This window comes from Poecilia reticulata, chromosome 14 (genome assembly GCF_904066995.2).
Source record: "Poecilia reticulata chromosome 14, P_reticulata-male-v2, whole genome shotgun sequence".
Lineage (NCBI taxonomy): Eukaryota > Metazoa > Chordata > Actinopteri > Cyprinodontiformes > Poeciliidae > Poecilia > Poecilia reticulata.
The window spans coordinates 27,091,733-27,106,747 of NC_088843.1; the positions used below are offsets into that span (position 1 = coordinate 27,091,733).

At 38.7% G+C, this 15,015-nt stretch overlaps 2 protein-coding genes and 1 long non-coding RNA gene across 11 annotated transcripts in view; 1 reads left to right on the plus strand and 2 right to left on the minus strand.

The window, feature by feature from the left end:
* prr7 (proline rich 7 (synaptic)) overlaps positions 1–15,015 on the plus strand; it is a 205,602-nt gene that overhangs the window by 68,881 nt on the left and 121,706 nt on the right. The gene's annotated exons all lie outside the window — the stretch shown is intronic.
* dbn1 (drebrin 1) overlaps positions 1–15,015 on the minus strand; it is a 181,875-nt gene that overhangs the window by 17,539 nt on the left and 149,321 nt on the right. The window lies entirely within an intron of this gene.
* LOC145554841 (uncharacterized) lies at positions 394–9,962 on the minus strand. 3 transcript variants are annotated; one of them, XR_014090861.1, is made up of 6 exons: positions 9,273–9,962; positions 9,151–9,168; positions 1,206–8,814; positions 894–1,031; positions 678–782; positions 394–587 (listed from the first exon to the last, which is right to left on the minus strand). It is a non-coding gene; the product is annotated as an uncharacterized LOC145554841 (long non-coding RNA). The 3 variants fall into 3 exon arrangements; XR_014090860.1 differs by having other exon boundaries at positions 1,206–9,168; XR_014090859.1 differs by having other exon boundaries at positions 1,206–9,962.

Sequence of the window (15,015 nt, forward strand, 5' to 3'; positions counted from 1 at the left end):
ATATGTACTTTTTTGGAACAACTTCAAGTGTACTTAGTGTACTTAAAGTATACTTTTTAAATATCATATTTCAGAGCTTAATTATTATATTTTGATATAATTATTATATTTTGAGTGTAATAATTCTGTCTCAGAATTATATTAAAAATACATATTTAATATACCTCAAATATATTTTAAATATACTATTAATATATTAGTAATGTATTTAAATTACACTTAATTTTTATTTTTGATTTCCTCCTATTGATAATAAACTACAATTTTAATTACTCGTGAAAGTCTTTATTCCTACGTACCTATTTTGTACATGACATGCATAACTACACTACAGTACTTACATTGTTCTAGGCTACAATTACATGGAAAGATTAATTACACAAGATGTTCAAGGTAATTCAAATATTTTGTTTTATTAACGACATTTTAAAATTGTCCAATTTTACTCACAACTTTATGAACTTTACATAAATTATCAGTTTACACATCAAAAGTGAACACATGAACATGAAAATTTAGTGTGACAATAAAACATGACAGTGAGGATCAACAACAGAACATTCTCGTTCACTGCACCATACAGGAACCTACAAAAAAGAACAATAGAGCAATTAAACAGAGATAGCATTTGTATTTAAAGAGAACAGAAAAATGGCAAATAAAAAAATAATACTTACAATTTTAAGACGTTGTGACTCGCCATGTATGTGACATCATCAGAACTGATGATGATTGGGACCGGATGCCTGGGGTGGAAAAACATTTCTGGGTTTCTTCTTTGCCTGTTTATGTTAAAAGTAGAAAAAAAAAACAGTCATCAATGTCATAGAATCAGTTGATGTTGGCATCAACTATGAAGCTGTTTTAAGTGTGGACTTAAGGAGACAAACTACCTTAAAATCTCTCCATCCATGATCTGAACACAGTGATCCTTGCAGGGTGGTGAGGGGGGCTGGTGGTGCCCATCTCCAGCAGACATCAGATGAGAGGCCAGGTTCACCCTGGACAGGTCACCAGTCCATCACAGGGCCCTGAAAGTCAACAAATAAAAAAAAAGAAAGACAAATGTTAGATTAACAAGAAGAGAACAATTATTTCCAGTTACCTTTAAATCAAATCATGTTTATTAAGCACTTGGTGTTGGTAACACATCGGTTTTTGTTGTTGAAAATGTAGCTAGCTCCTCACTGAAAAAACAAACTTACATCATGAAGACGATGTCAAGGTTCATCCTAAGAGCTGGTTGTTGATCTGGTGGAGCCAGAGCTGCTTCTGAGACAGAAGTCTTTAGGTTTTCTAACACCTGGCTTCCTCTTTTATCTTAATTTGCTTAGTTAGACTGCAAACATATGTGGAAGATAAAATCATTGATGAACGAGTTAGAACAACAACCTCGCAATATCAAAGTCTCTTTGTCTTATGGAGCTTAATTAAAACCAGGTTAGTTTATGAATTAAAGTATAAGTCGCAACAAACAGCCTCCATGCAGTTATAACACGAAGTTGAATGATTGCTATAGTAACAATCATACAAGTCACAATAAAATTGATGAAATAATTATTTATGAAACCAATGTAAGTTATATATCATTACTGCACTGTTTATAATTAAATGAAGATAATTAATAAGCAAACTTACCACCAGCTAGCAACACTTAGCAGCCTTCGTCCCTCCGGGCTCCTTTTGTGACCCACATTTCATTTCCATCGGTTGTCGTCCCGTTGTGTTGTCGTCTAACTCGGACTAGGACGTCACCAGCTTGAATTGACCAAAATTAGTAACTATTGTCAAGGCCCTCTCTACTTTTAAGGCAATATTATGCGAGTAAAAATGGCGAATTTGAACAGCGTCTGTTCATAGACATAATATATAAGAATAGAACCCGCATTGGCTGCTCCGGCGCAGGAAATACTGCGGCCATCTTGGAGCGGTACTCCCTCCTACTTTGCTCAATCAAAACAGCAGAAGATGCCTCAGCACTGAGGGATATTGTTCGGATCTATGGATTAATGATGTGAGGGCTCCACAGACAACATTTCACAAGTAAGATGGACATATTATTGTGCATATATTGTGATTGGAATATTACTTTACTGTATTTATGTCCACTGGTGAGATACCAGCCAATATTAGCTACAGTGCTTGGTGTAATACGGGTTCAGCCCTGCTATGAAGGCTGAGATTCTGTAAATCTAAAAAAAATTATTATTCTCTAACACTGACTTAGATTATCTGACACAAGAGACTATATTAGAAATGAAACAATGCAACACATATTATAAAACTTATATTATGTGTTATAACATTCACCAGAAAAGTTTACACAGACTATTAAAGACTATTATTTATATGTAATTCTTTCACTAGTAAGATACATCCTAAATCTTCCGATTTTGTTTTGAAAGTTTCATAAAGACACAAAATGAAGCTTGACGTGTGTGTCTCATCTTTTCTATATCACAGGTCAGTAAAAATTTATTTTATTGCATATATACTGGTTTTCTTTAACAGTTGAAGAGGTTAGTATATCAAGAGTCAACTAATGAGTCAGTCACGTTATGCAGTTTGTGGTTAGTGTTGTGTAGAAACGGGACATATTTTTGGAGGCTACTTAATGCTAATGCTAGCGGACTCTGTATGTTGAGCTAGCTGAGAAATACCTGAAGGACTACTGAATTCACATTGAACTTATTGTATTCTGAACTTTTCTGAACAGTTATCACACAAAAGACATTATTTCGGTCTCTATTTTTAAAATTGAGATTTATTTGTGGGTTATTGCAAAAACCAGATGAACAATATTGTTATGGCATTCAGTGGCTGGTTATGTGAAGCTTAGTAAAGAAACAGCATTAAAGGACAATTGCACTTTTTTCAGTTTTGTAGAATTTTTTGTGTAAGAGATACTGTAAGTGCTAGCTATTACAGTTACTCAGTCATACTTAAATAATTTGATACCTGAAGTATTGCATAAGAAGTGTTGTATATGGAGTATGTTCATTACACAAGAAGAAAAAATCCCTCTGTTCGATGCTAAAGGAAGCGCGACGTGTGTGTCTCATCTTTTCTATATCACAGCATCACATGTTGAGGGAAGATCATCTAATACATTACCCTCAGCCATCCAAGGTTGCAGGGTAACAAATTTGGGGGCTCGTCCGGGATAGCGCCTCCTGCTGGTGCTATCCAGCAAAGAACCGAGGGATCCTGACTTCCTGTTCCATGAGCTGATGACCTAAGGGCAAGACTTCAGGTATCCAGAGATGTCGACGCTACATGAGCTTCAGTGGGAGATCCAGCAGCTCCTTCACCAACTGATGAATGACGCTAGAAGAGACCTGCTTCACCAGCTAGCAGGATAATACCAAGATGAGGTGGGAGAAGACGTGCCAGGGGAGGAGTTGTCCGAGGTGGAACTCTTTGACTTCATCGTTGACTTTTTAAGAAGTAAACAATTGAGGAGTCTGGAGGACCAAGGGATGTCGCGCCTGCTGATGTTTTGTGACCTCATCGATGAACTGCAGTCAGCCCAAGAAGCAAAGAATCTGCATCATTCAGTGGATGAAGAGGAAGTTGCATCGGTGTACGAGACTGAGCAGACTGTAGCAGCTTCAGTGATGAGTAAGACAGTATCAACACCAGTTGTTGCTGATCAGGTAACTGAGTTAGTAAAACTGACAGATGTTGCTGCATTACTCCCACGAACAGAATTTCGGATTCATACTGGTCAGATCTCAGCCTCTGACTCAGATGTGAGCTTTAACTGTTTGTGTAAGCAAATTGATGAAGGACTGAGTGAAGGTTTCACTGAGGCTGAGATCATTAGAACAGTTCTCAGAATAATTAAACCTGGTACATTTAAAGACATCCTTATGACAAAAGCTAGTCTGACTGTAACTGAACTGAAGCGTTTTCTCAGAGCACATCTTAAAGATAAGAGCAACACTGAATTATTTCAGGAACTGAGCAATGCGAGACAAAATGATAAAGAAGGTCCACAACAGTTTATGTATAGACTGATGGGGTTAAAACAGCGTGTACTTTTTGCTTCCAAAATAAGTACAGGTTTCCAGTATGACAAGAAGTTAGTTCAGGGAGTGTTTCTACATTCACTTTACCAGGGGATACATGAAAAATATTCATATTTCCGATGAGATCTTAAACCCCACCTTTCAGACGAGAAGGTTACTGATGACTTTATCCTAGAAGTGATAACAAGGTCAGTAGGTGAAGAGACAGAGAGACAGAATAGACTAGGTCAGGCTCTCAAACCAAAAGTAGTCAGTGTCAGTACAGTGCAGATGGATAAGAAAAATCAGAATACAGTTCAGTTGCAGGCAGAAGTCCAAGCTAATTGTACTGCCATACAAGAGCAAACAGCACAGGTTTCATCACTGACCAAGAGTTTAGAGAAAGCTTTAACACCTATGGTTAGTTCAGGGATTGAAAGCATTCACACATCTTTTCCCCACCAAAAACAACCAACAAAGCCAGAAGCTAAACGAAGATGCCAGCAATGTGTCTCCCAAGGAACTGAGAGCTGCAGCCACTGTTTCAAGTGCGGGAAAGAGGGACACAGAGCGGTTGGCTGTCTGACGAAGAACATCCAATCGGGAAACTGGGGGAGGTCGCTGGGGCGGGACCACCAGTGACCAGAGAGAATGCAGAGTCCCACCCCACTGCAAAGCTGCATCCTGAAGAGAGCACATCACCCTCCATCAGGCCCATCAAATGTTGAGGAATATAAGTATGTTAATAGTTGGAAGTTATGTGGATTCACATTAAGATATGTTTACTGAAAAGGAATGTATTATGTTGAATGCGCTGGTTCAATCTGACCCAATAAGGTGTTGTGCAAGAAATTCCTGGCATGCAAGGGACTCGGCCAGAGTCTCTGTCTGGACAGATAAGAACTAAATTTGACTAATGGTCCTCTCAAGGAGCAGATTTAACTTCCACGAGGTCAGCCCAGAATTCTCGGAACTTCCAACACAGACTCAATGTAAAACAGAGCCAGAAGCAAGATTCAGAACGCCATTGGTCAGACGGTTTCCAATATACAATAGCAGACTGAAACGGTATAAATGCTCGAAGCCAGAAGCAGGAGACAAGACATTTTGGATTCTGAGACGATGAAAATGAGATGATGAAAATGTAATGTGTGATGCCGCAGATGTGATTTAAATGTCTTCCTGGTTGTCAGTGAGCCGGAGAGAATGGAGTTTTGTGTATCGTCTCTTAATTCATGAGTTTAGCACATTTGAATTCCTCCATACAAACAAAACAACTGTACTAAGAGGAAACATGTTGCACAGCTGATTAGTGGTAGATGCACTGTGACATGCCAACTAAAATGGGGTCAAGTTGCAGATGCTATTGGACAGTGGGGCACAAGTGAGCATAGTGGAGAAGTCATGGGTGCAGAAAGCTCTACCAAATGTAACGATCCAACCACTTGAGAGTCTATTACCAGAACACCCTCTCAAAGTCACAGCAGCTAATGGAACAGAGGTGCCATTTGATGGGTGGATAGAAGTCCTGCTCGAGATCAAAAGCATCAAATATGGTTCAGTTGCTCTCTATGTTCCATTGCTTGTAAGTCAAGAGAGTGTGTGTAGCCCTTTGCTAGGCTTTAATGTGATACAAGAAATCATAATGGGAAACACTGACCAAACAAACAAGATCAACTTAGTGGACTTACTGTCAGAGGCTTTGACAATCCAAAAGAGTAGTGTTGAAACTCTAGTCTCTGTGGTTTGCACTATGCCATCTCAAAAAGAATCAAATAGTTCAACATTGAGTGTTGGAAAGAAGGGTCTTAATGTTCAAATCTGTGAAGTGAAATGTTGCATCAGAACTTTTCCAGGAGGAGTAATGTTGTTTGAACCAGACATACAGAGAATCGTGCCAGACGGGTTGGAGTGCTCTGGTTGATGTTCCTGTTGGAGTTTCAAAAATGGTGAGAATTCCAGTCCAGAATTCAACCAACCATGACATTTTCTTACCTCCAAGAACAGCTTTAGGATTCATCGAGGAAATTGATGGAACCAAACCTTTGAACATCTCCCCATCACCTCACAAACGAGTCAGTGGACAGGATGATCCACTCTTGTGCACCACTCATGTGAACTCTCCAAATGATGGAGACTGCACCAAAAAGAGAAACCATTTTTCTTTTGAATGTGTTCATTCACAAGAAAAATGGCATCCGAATGTCAATCTGGATCATCTGTCTGAACATGAACAGGATATGGTACGCCAATTGTTGTATGAAGAATCAGATGTGTTTGCATCTGAAGAAGGTGACATTGGATGTATTCCTGGTTTACAGCTCCAGATTACCACAACAGATAACACCCCTGTCCAAAAAAATTATAACTCCATTCCTCGGCCATTGTTTAAAGAGGTTAAGGACTATATTTCCAACCTTTTGGATAGAGGGTGGGTCATAAAGTCAGTTTCAGCCTATTCCTCACCTGTCGTCTGCATGCGAAAGAAAGACCACAGTCTGCGTCTTTGTGTTGACTTCCGTGAACTCAACTGTAAAACCACTCCAGACCGCCATCCACTACCATGCATTCAGGATCTATTGGACAGTCTTGGAGGACATTCATGGTTCTCCATTTTGGATCAAGGAAGTGCATATCACCAGGGTTTGTGAGTGAGGAGTCAAGGCATCTGACAGCATTTAGCACACCTTGGGGTCTTTACGAATGGGTAAGGATTCCATTCGGACTGACCAATGCGCCAGCTGCATTCCAGAGATGTATGGAAGGTGTATTAGAAGGCATCAGGGATGAGTGCTGCGTACCTTATTTAGATGATGTCCTCTGCTACTCAAAAACATTTGAGGAACATGTGGACCATCTGAGGCAAGTTTTCTGCAGAATGAGACAACATGGCATTAAACTTCGACCAGCTAAATGCAAGCTTTTCAAGAGACAAATTTGTTATCTGGGACGAATGGTTTCAGGAGAAGGTGACCAGATTGACCCAAAAGATTTGGAAGCTGTAATAGCTCTGAAGGAGAAGAAACTTCACACAGTTGGAGAAGTTCGGACATTGCTAGGTTTCCTTAATTATTACCAATCCTTCATCCAAGATTTCTCATGACTGGCAAGACCTCTGTTTGAACTCCTTCAAAGCTCAGCTGACACAAGTAAGACCAACAAGCTCCAGACTTCTAAGGTTGCAAAATTAAAGAAAACACAGGCCAGCTTCCCTCTCGCACACCTGTGACATGGACGACTGAACATCAGACTGTGCTGTCCAAGCTTGTGGAGATGCTGATCAATCCGCCCATCTTAGCCTATCCTGACTTTGATTGTCCGTTCGTTTTGCATACAGATGCGTCAAATGAAGGGCTCGGAGCAGTTTTGTATCAGTCACAAAACAACAAGCTGCGTGTTACTGGCTACGGATCTAGGACCTTAACACCCGCTGAACAAAACTATCATCTCCATTCTGGTAAACTTGAGTTCCTAGCACTCAAGTGGGCCATTTGTGATAAGTTTTGAGACTATCTGTATTACGCGCCAACTTTCACGGTCTATACTGATAACAATCCCCTGACTTATGTTTTGAGTTCTGCCAGGTTAAATGCTGTAGGTCATAGGTGGGTTGGGGAATTGGCCGACTTCCACTTTGATATCAAGTATAGACCGGGAAGGAGGAATGCTGATGCAGATATGTTGTCCAAATACCCAGTAGGCCTTGAACAGTACATGAAAGATCACACCGAGACAGTGTCACCTGAAGTAGTGTCTGCAGTGTGGCAAGGCAACAAAGCAACACAAAGCAATGACGTTCCCTGGATTGCTGCATTACAACTTGCTGATGAAAATGATGAGGCTAACCTACCTGATGGTGTCGTGACCATTATGCCTGAAAACATCAGAGCAGCACAACAAGAAGATATAGATATTAAAGAGATTGTGTCATTGAAACAAAGAAACTGGAGTCCAAATGAAAAGGATAAAAGAAACATGTGTAAAGAAACAAGGAGACTGTTGTATGAGTGGAACAAGCTAGTCATGGAAAATTGACTACTTTTCCGGAAAACAGAACTAAACAGACAGCTAGTTCTCCCAGAAAGACTCAAACCACTACTGTTGAAGAGCTTGCATGACGACATGGGCCATGTCGGTCCTGACAAGGTGATCCATCTTGCTCGAGAACGCTTTTACTGGCCGAACATGCAACAAGACATTGAGGATTATGTGACAAAGAAATGCCAATGTATTAAACAAAAACATCCCAATGTCCCACAGAGAGCTCCAATGGGATCCATCACAACTAGTGCGCCATTTCAGTTGGTCTCTATTGATTATCTGCATTTGGAGCCAAGCAAAGGAGGATACGAGTATATCCTGGTTGTCGCTGACCATTTCACTTGCTTTGCACAAGCGTACCCAACAAGAAACAAATCCGGAAAGACAGCAGCTGAAAAGATATTCCAAGATTTTATTCCTCGTTTTGGGTACCCAGAGAAACTACATCACGATCAGGGACGTGAGTTTGAGAACAGCTTATTCCAAAGATTACAACAACTCTCAGAAATTTCTCACTCGCGCACCACTCCCTATCATCCTCAGTGCAATCCAGTGGAGCGACTGAACCGCACGCTTCTCCAGATGTTGCGCACCTTACAAGAGGAGAAAAAGAGTGACTGGAAAGATCATCTGCCACAAATCATGCATGCATATAATTGCATGAGGCATGAAGCGACGGGATACTCGCCTTTCTTTCTATTGTATGGCAGGGCTCCACGTCTACCGTCGATTTGCTTTTTGGCACCAGGAAAGACACTGAAGACTGCAACCATCAAATCTTTGTTAAAAAGTGGGCTGAAAGAATGCGTGTGGCATACCAAATAGCTGCCAACAACAGTCAGAAGTCTTCAGCTAAAAGCAAAAGGCAATATGACAGACGCGCCAGAGGTGTCACTCTCCTGGCAGGTGATAAGAGTCCGAGTTAAAAATCTCTCAGAAAGGGGAGGTCCAGGTAAACTCCGCTCATACTGAGAGCAGGCGGTGTACCGCGTGATTGAAAGAGTGGGGGATGGACCTGTCTACAAAGTACAGCAAGAAAGGGGTAACAAAACCATGCGTGTGCTTCACAGAAACTTGTTGCTGCCTGTCAACGACTTACCTCTGGAGGATGAACTTCCTGTGAGAGAACAGACAAAACAGAAAAGAAAGCGACAGACTGAAAGACGTGAGAATAAACCTGAAATGAATAACTCTGATGAAGAAGAAGGAGAGTTTACTTACCACCATAATCTCCGGAGCAGAATCCTGTGTTATGGATTTGTAAACCCACAACAACTACAGTCAAACCAGACTCAAAATTCTGAAGAACATGTTGTGACAAGACAGAACCAAGAAAATCAAAATAATCTCCGTGCAACAGCTGAAGAGTTCTGTCCTTCTGCAAGAGAAACCACTGTCAGTGAAAGAACTACTGCAGAAACTGAAGAAAGATCTGAAAAGTGTGAAAGAGATCAGGATCAGATGGAGATGGATGAAACCGGAGGGGAAAGTAACGTACAGAGATCAAAGAGAAGAGGGAGGCCAACAGAAAGACTAACATATGAGACACTTGGCCAGCCATCATATAGTTGTTGGAGTGCACGTGTTAGCCAGTTGCTGTTCAACCAACCCTTCGCAATGACACCTGGTCTACTGCCATTTCCCTATCTTCCATATCCACAGTACAGTCCCATACAGTGAGACTCACATAAGAAACTGTTAATGTCAGGAGACATTTTTTTTAAAGTGAGGGACAGTGTAGAGTGTAGTGTTCCATGGCAGATTCAGTCAATCAGCTGTGGCACATCTGCTGCCTAGTCAAACTATCATGGGCCTCTTGATTTAAAAGGAGATAAACCAGTACAGAGCCTCCCTGCTCCTGCAAGTCACACTTCTTGGATGAACACTCACTACTGCTAGCAGCTGTTAGAAATGAAATCTTTGTGTATCTATCCTGTGATTAATATATATATATCTATTAATAAATGAATTGATGTTGTGTAGAGTTCTGTAAAAAACTATTGTAAATAGCTTCTCTTGAGTAATCTACATATGTGCAACTTTTACATTTAAGTTGCTTCTTTTTGTAAATTTTACACATCTGGCAATGAAGTATGTGGAGGAGAGGAAATGCTAAAATTAAAGCTGCCATTGTGGACCAAAGACATAAGGTTTGTGGCTGTTTCTTTAAAACATCTATTTAATAATTATATTAAACACTGTACATGATTACTACATTACACAGACATAATTACTACAGTTAACAATTTAAGTCATTGATAGAGAAAATGTATTTACAAAAGGCATATCAATTTTATTTCAACATTATGCACTCAGGGTTTACAACTTAAGAAGACGTCAATGTTGGGTCCTTGGTGGGTGCCAGTCTGCAGTGAACTGGTGAATGACAGAGACAATAATATACTGTAGTGAGCAGTTTGAAGCAGAAGTTCCACCATGTGATCCACAGGGTTTTCCCACCTGAGCACAAACTTCATGTACTTTGTTTCCACAGGCACCACAGCAGAATCAAGTGTAATCTGTTAAAAGGGATATGAAGTTGTTATTCCTACGTTATCAATTTTCTACAGCCAAGTCTACAACCACAGGAAAACAAAGTATAAGAAACTTAACCTTCTAATCATAACATTTGATAAATATTCATTGGAGAAATGCGAAGTTAATGAGCTAAGATAGATAGATAGATAGATAGATAGATAGATAGATAGATAGATAGATAGATAGATAGATAGATAGATAGATAGATAGATAGATAGATAGATAGATAGATAGATAGATAGATAGATAGATAGATAGATAGATAGATAGATAGATAGATAGATAGATAGATAATCACATTTCTCCAATGAAATGTTAAAATCTATATCTAAAACAGCGTTTTCCTCCTCATGTCTTGATCGTAGCAAGAGTTTAACTTCTCAGGACGTGATGGAGTAGCGGGTGTTTGGCATAACTGTCAAGTTTTGGACTTGTGGCTACAGGTAATGTCGCTACTGAGCGGGTGGTGAAACTAGCGTAAGTGAGGAGGGTTTAATATGATCATGTATTTTACGTGACGTGTGGCAACCCCAGTCTATACTATAAACATCTGATTAAGATTAGAGCCTAAATATGTTCTATTTTCAAAACAGAAAGGCTACGTAATGTTAGCCAGCTAACAAATTACTATTGCTATCCTAGCATATCAACTAGCAGCTAGAAAAAACCAAAACACGTACCTTTGTAGTCAAACTGGTATCAATCAGCGAGGAATTTGTCCAGTTTAGATTATGTTGATGAAGAAAAATTGTTTGCAAATTGTGATATATCTTCAAATCATATTTGTGGCAACAGCTTTAGAGTCCAGAAACAGCGTTAACTACACACACCGGAACTAAAGATACACCGTTTCGAGCCATAACGGAAGTTATGTGACGTCATGTGAAAAGGGTCTATTGACATTTCACCATTCTTAAAGCGGGAACTTGAGCTTGACACATAGCGTCATCCTTGTAAGCGGTCTTCAACATTTGAACGGTTTCCGATGCTTTTTTCCCCGAGCAGGAAGCAAAGCTTCAGCCACGCGCTGCTCATAAAACTTCTCCATGAAGAAAAACGACGGCTGGACAAAACAGCTCTTCCAAGAAAATTCACTGCACGTAGACGAAACCTTCCACATCAATGCCGCTTGGCACACTGATTGAGAAGGCGTGGTTGAACAAATAACTAGCGACAGAATCGTGTACTACGAAAACTGCGCGTGCAGCAGCGTGATTGTGGAAACTTTTGGGTACCCCTCGTATACTTTTTTTTTCACCTGGGAAGACTGGACTTAGGCGTATCAATATGACTTGATCAGGCTAACTGTTACTGAAGCAATAGCTCCTTGGAGTCAAAATAACATACTGAAGCTACCGGTGACTGAAGCAAGCATATTCTCAGAATAAAGCTAACAGCTACTGAATATGACAGCTACAGAAGCTAGAAGCCTGCCCATCAATCACCCAGTCAAGACAACAGCTACTAAAGCTAACAGCTAGTGAAGCTAACAGCTACTAAGAGTCAATCTAACAATAAGTGAGCTAACAGCTACCTCAAGTCAAGCTATCAGCTACTGAAGCTAATAACCACTCAAGCTAACAGTCTCACTACTACTGAGGCTAACAGCTTCTTGGAATCAAGTTAGCTGAAGGTAACATCGTAAGTCAAGCTAACAGTAACTCCAGTTAACTGCTATTCAAAATTGGTACATTGTGAGCCTGTAATAAATTTCCTTTTTTCATTTCCTTTTTAGATCACTAAAGAATTCCTGATCTGAATTGGAATGATGATGTTGACTATTGTTAAACCTTTGCTGCTTTCTGGAGCTACACTAACTGTATGAATCAAAAGATTCTACCACTGTACAGACATGATGGATGATGAGTGATTGTCTTGAACTGATGTTTCAGGATGATACGGCAGGCCGGTGGCTGTAATAGTAATTTAGTAATTTATTTCAGACAAACCTTTCACCGGCAGTGTAGAACAAACACAAAGTACATAATAAATTTCTTGAAGACACATCACATCGGTGATTATGAGTCTGAAAAGGAGTATGAAGAAGTATAACTTATATAATCATACCCCTTTTCCAGCTGTAATTTATCACATTATTTTCAGTTTCCAATATCCTTCCTGACAAAATGAAATAATAATTGTAGTAATATTTCCTCAGCCAAATGAAAGTACTGCATGCACACACATACACATTTGTACACATACATATATACATATTCACATATACATACACCTATACACATATGCATAGATACACCCATATACACACCCATCTGCTTATATACAAAATACACAACTATTATATACCTTTATACATTTACCCACACCTGCACAGATCTGCACCCACTTGATGAAATTATACTTAGAGTTTTAATTCCCAGCCAGGATTATCCCCCTTGTTCTTCCTTATACCTTTGAATAATAGCTATTTTGAGACCTTTCTTAAAATATCTCATGCTTGGACTTTGCTTCAGCTTCAGAGTTTATTCCAGATCTTCACACCAACACCAGAAATGCACATTATTTTCATTGTTGTTCGAGCCTTCAAAGTTCTGAAATTGAGGTTTTCTCTATAGTCATATTCCCCCACTCTATCAGAAAATAATTTTTGAATATTTTCTGGCAATATTTTGTTTCTGACTTTAAACATAATCTGTGCAGTTGGAAACTCTACCAACTCAGTGAGTTTCAGTAAATAAGAATCTATGAATAGATTGTGGGTATGACAATAAAAATCAGCGTTATGAACTAAACGGATGGCTCTTTTCTGTAATGTACATAATGATTGAAGTGACGTTCTGTAAGTGTTGCCCCAAATTTCCACACAGTAACATAGATATGGTAAGATAAGTGAACAGTACATAATATATAGGGCAGAGGAGTTTAAATATTTTCTAGCATTAGAAAGAACTGCAATACTTCTTACAATTTTAGATTGGACATATTTTATGTGAGGTTTCCAACAGATCTTATTTTGAATCAGTACTCCCAAAAACCGGATTTCAGTCACTCTCTCCACAGTCATATTATCAATTTTTATTTGTAAATCATTCTTCTCTTTACACTTACCGAACAACATAAACTTTGTTTTATCTAAATTTAGCGACAATTTGTTAATATTAAACCACTCTTTCAGTTTATATAACTCTAGATTCATTTCAAGCAACAACTGTCGTAAATTTTTACCCGTACCAAATATGTTTGTATCATCAGCGAATAGTACAAAGTTAAGTCTCTTGGAGACCTTACATATATCATTTATATACAAAATAAACAATTTTGGCCCCTGGGGAACACCACAAACAATGTCCATGCATGAGGATTGGACATCACCCAACTGCACAAATTGTTGCCTATTGCTGAGATAACTTTTCATCAAATGCAATACTACTCCTCTTAGACTATAACACTCAAGTTTTCTGAGGAGTATGTCATGATCAATTGTATCAAATGCTTTTTTAAAATCAATAAACACCCCAACAGCATGTTTCTTTTTATCTAATGCACTGGTCACCTCTTCTATTAAATGCAGAACTGCCATCGCTGTGGATCTTTGTGGCCTAAATCCATACTGACTTTCAGTCAGTAGATGATGTTTATTAATAAATCTTTCTAATCTAACAACAAATATTTTTTCCACAATTTTGGAAAATTGTGGAAGTAATGAAACAGGCCTGTAATTTGTGAAATCATGTCTATTCCCAGATTTATGTAGTGGGATGACTTTCGCAATTTTCATTTTTTGTGGAAATATTCCTGTTTGAATTGACAGGTTACAGATATATGTTAGCGGTTGAATAATTTCCACAATCACCTTCTTAATTATTATCATATCGATGCCGTCATAATCAGTTGACCTTTTATTTTCACATTTATGTACTATATCTATGATCTCATTTTCCTCCGCTGCTGTAAGAAACATGGAATCTGGATTTCTAACTAATACATCATTTAGTATTTCATGTCCTGTGGGCTGCGGGATTTCCTCAGCCAATTTAGGGCCCACACTTACAAAGTATTTATTAAAATTATGAACTATCTCTTCCATGTTATTTAAATGTTTATCTCCATTGTTTGTAAAGTATTGTGGATAACTAACATGTTTGGAGTTTTTTCTAATAACACTGTTTAAAATATTCCAGATACCTTTAATATTTTTTTTTATTTCTATCCAACTGTTTACTATAATAATCTTGTTTTGCTATTCTTAAAACAGCAGTCAATTTGTTCTTATATTTCTTGTATTTATTTTCTGCCCCAGTTGATCTATGCCTTATGAAATCTCTATATAACTTATTCTTTTTTTTACAGGCATTTTGCAATCCCTTTGTGATCCATGGAGTTTCAGAATATTTATTTGCAGAAATAAACTCTACATTCGGACAATTATTCTCATATAATGATTTAAAAATATTCAGAAAATTAT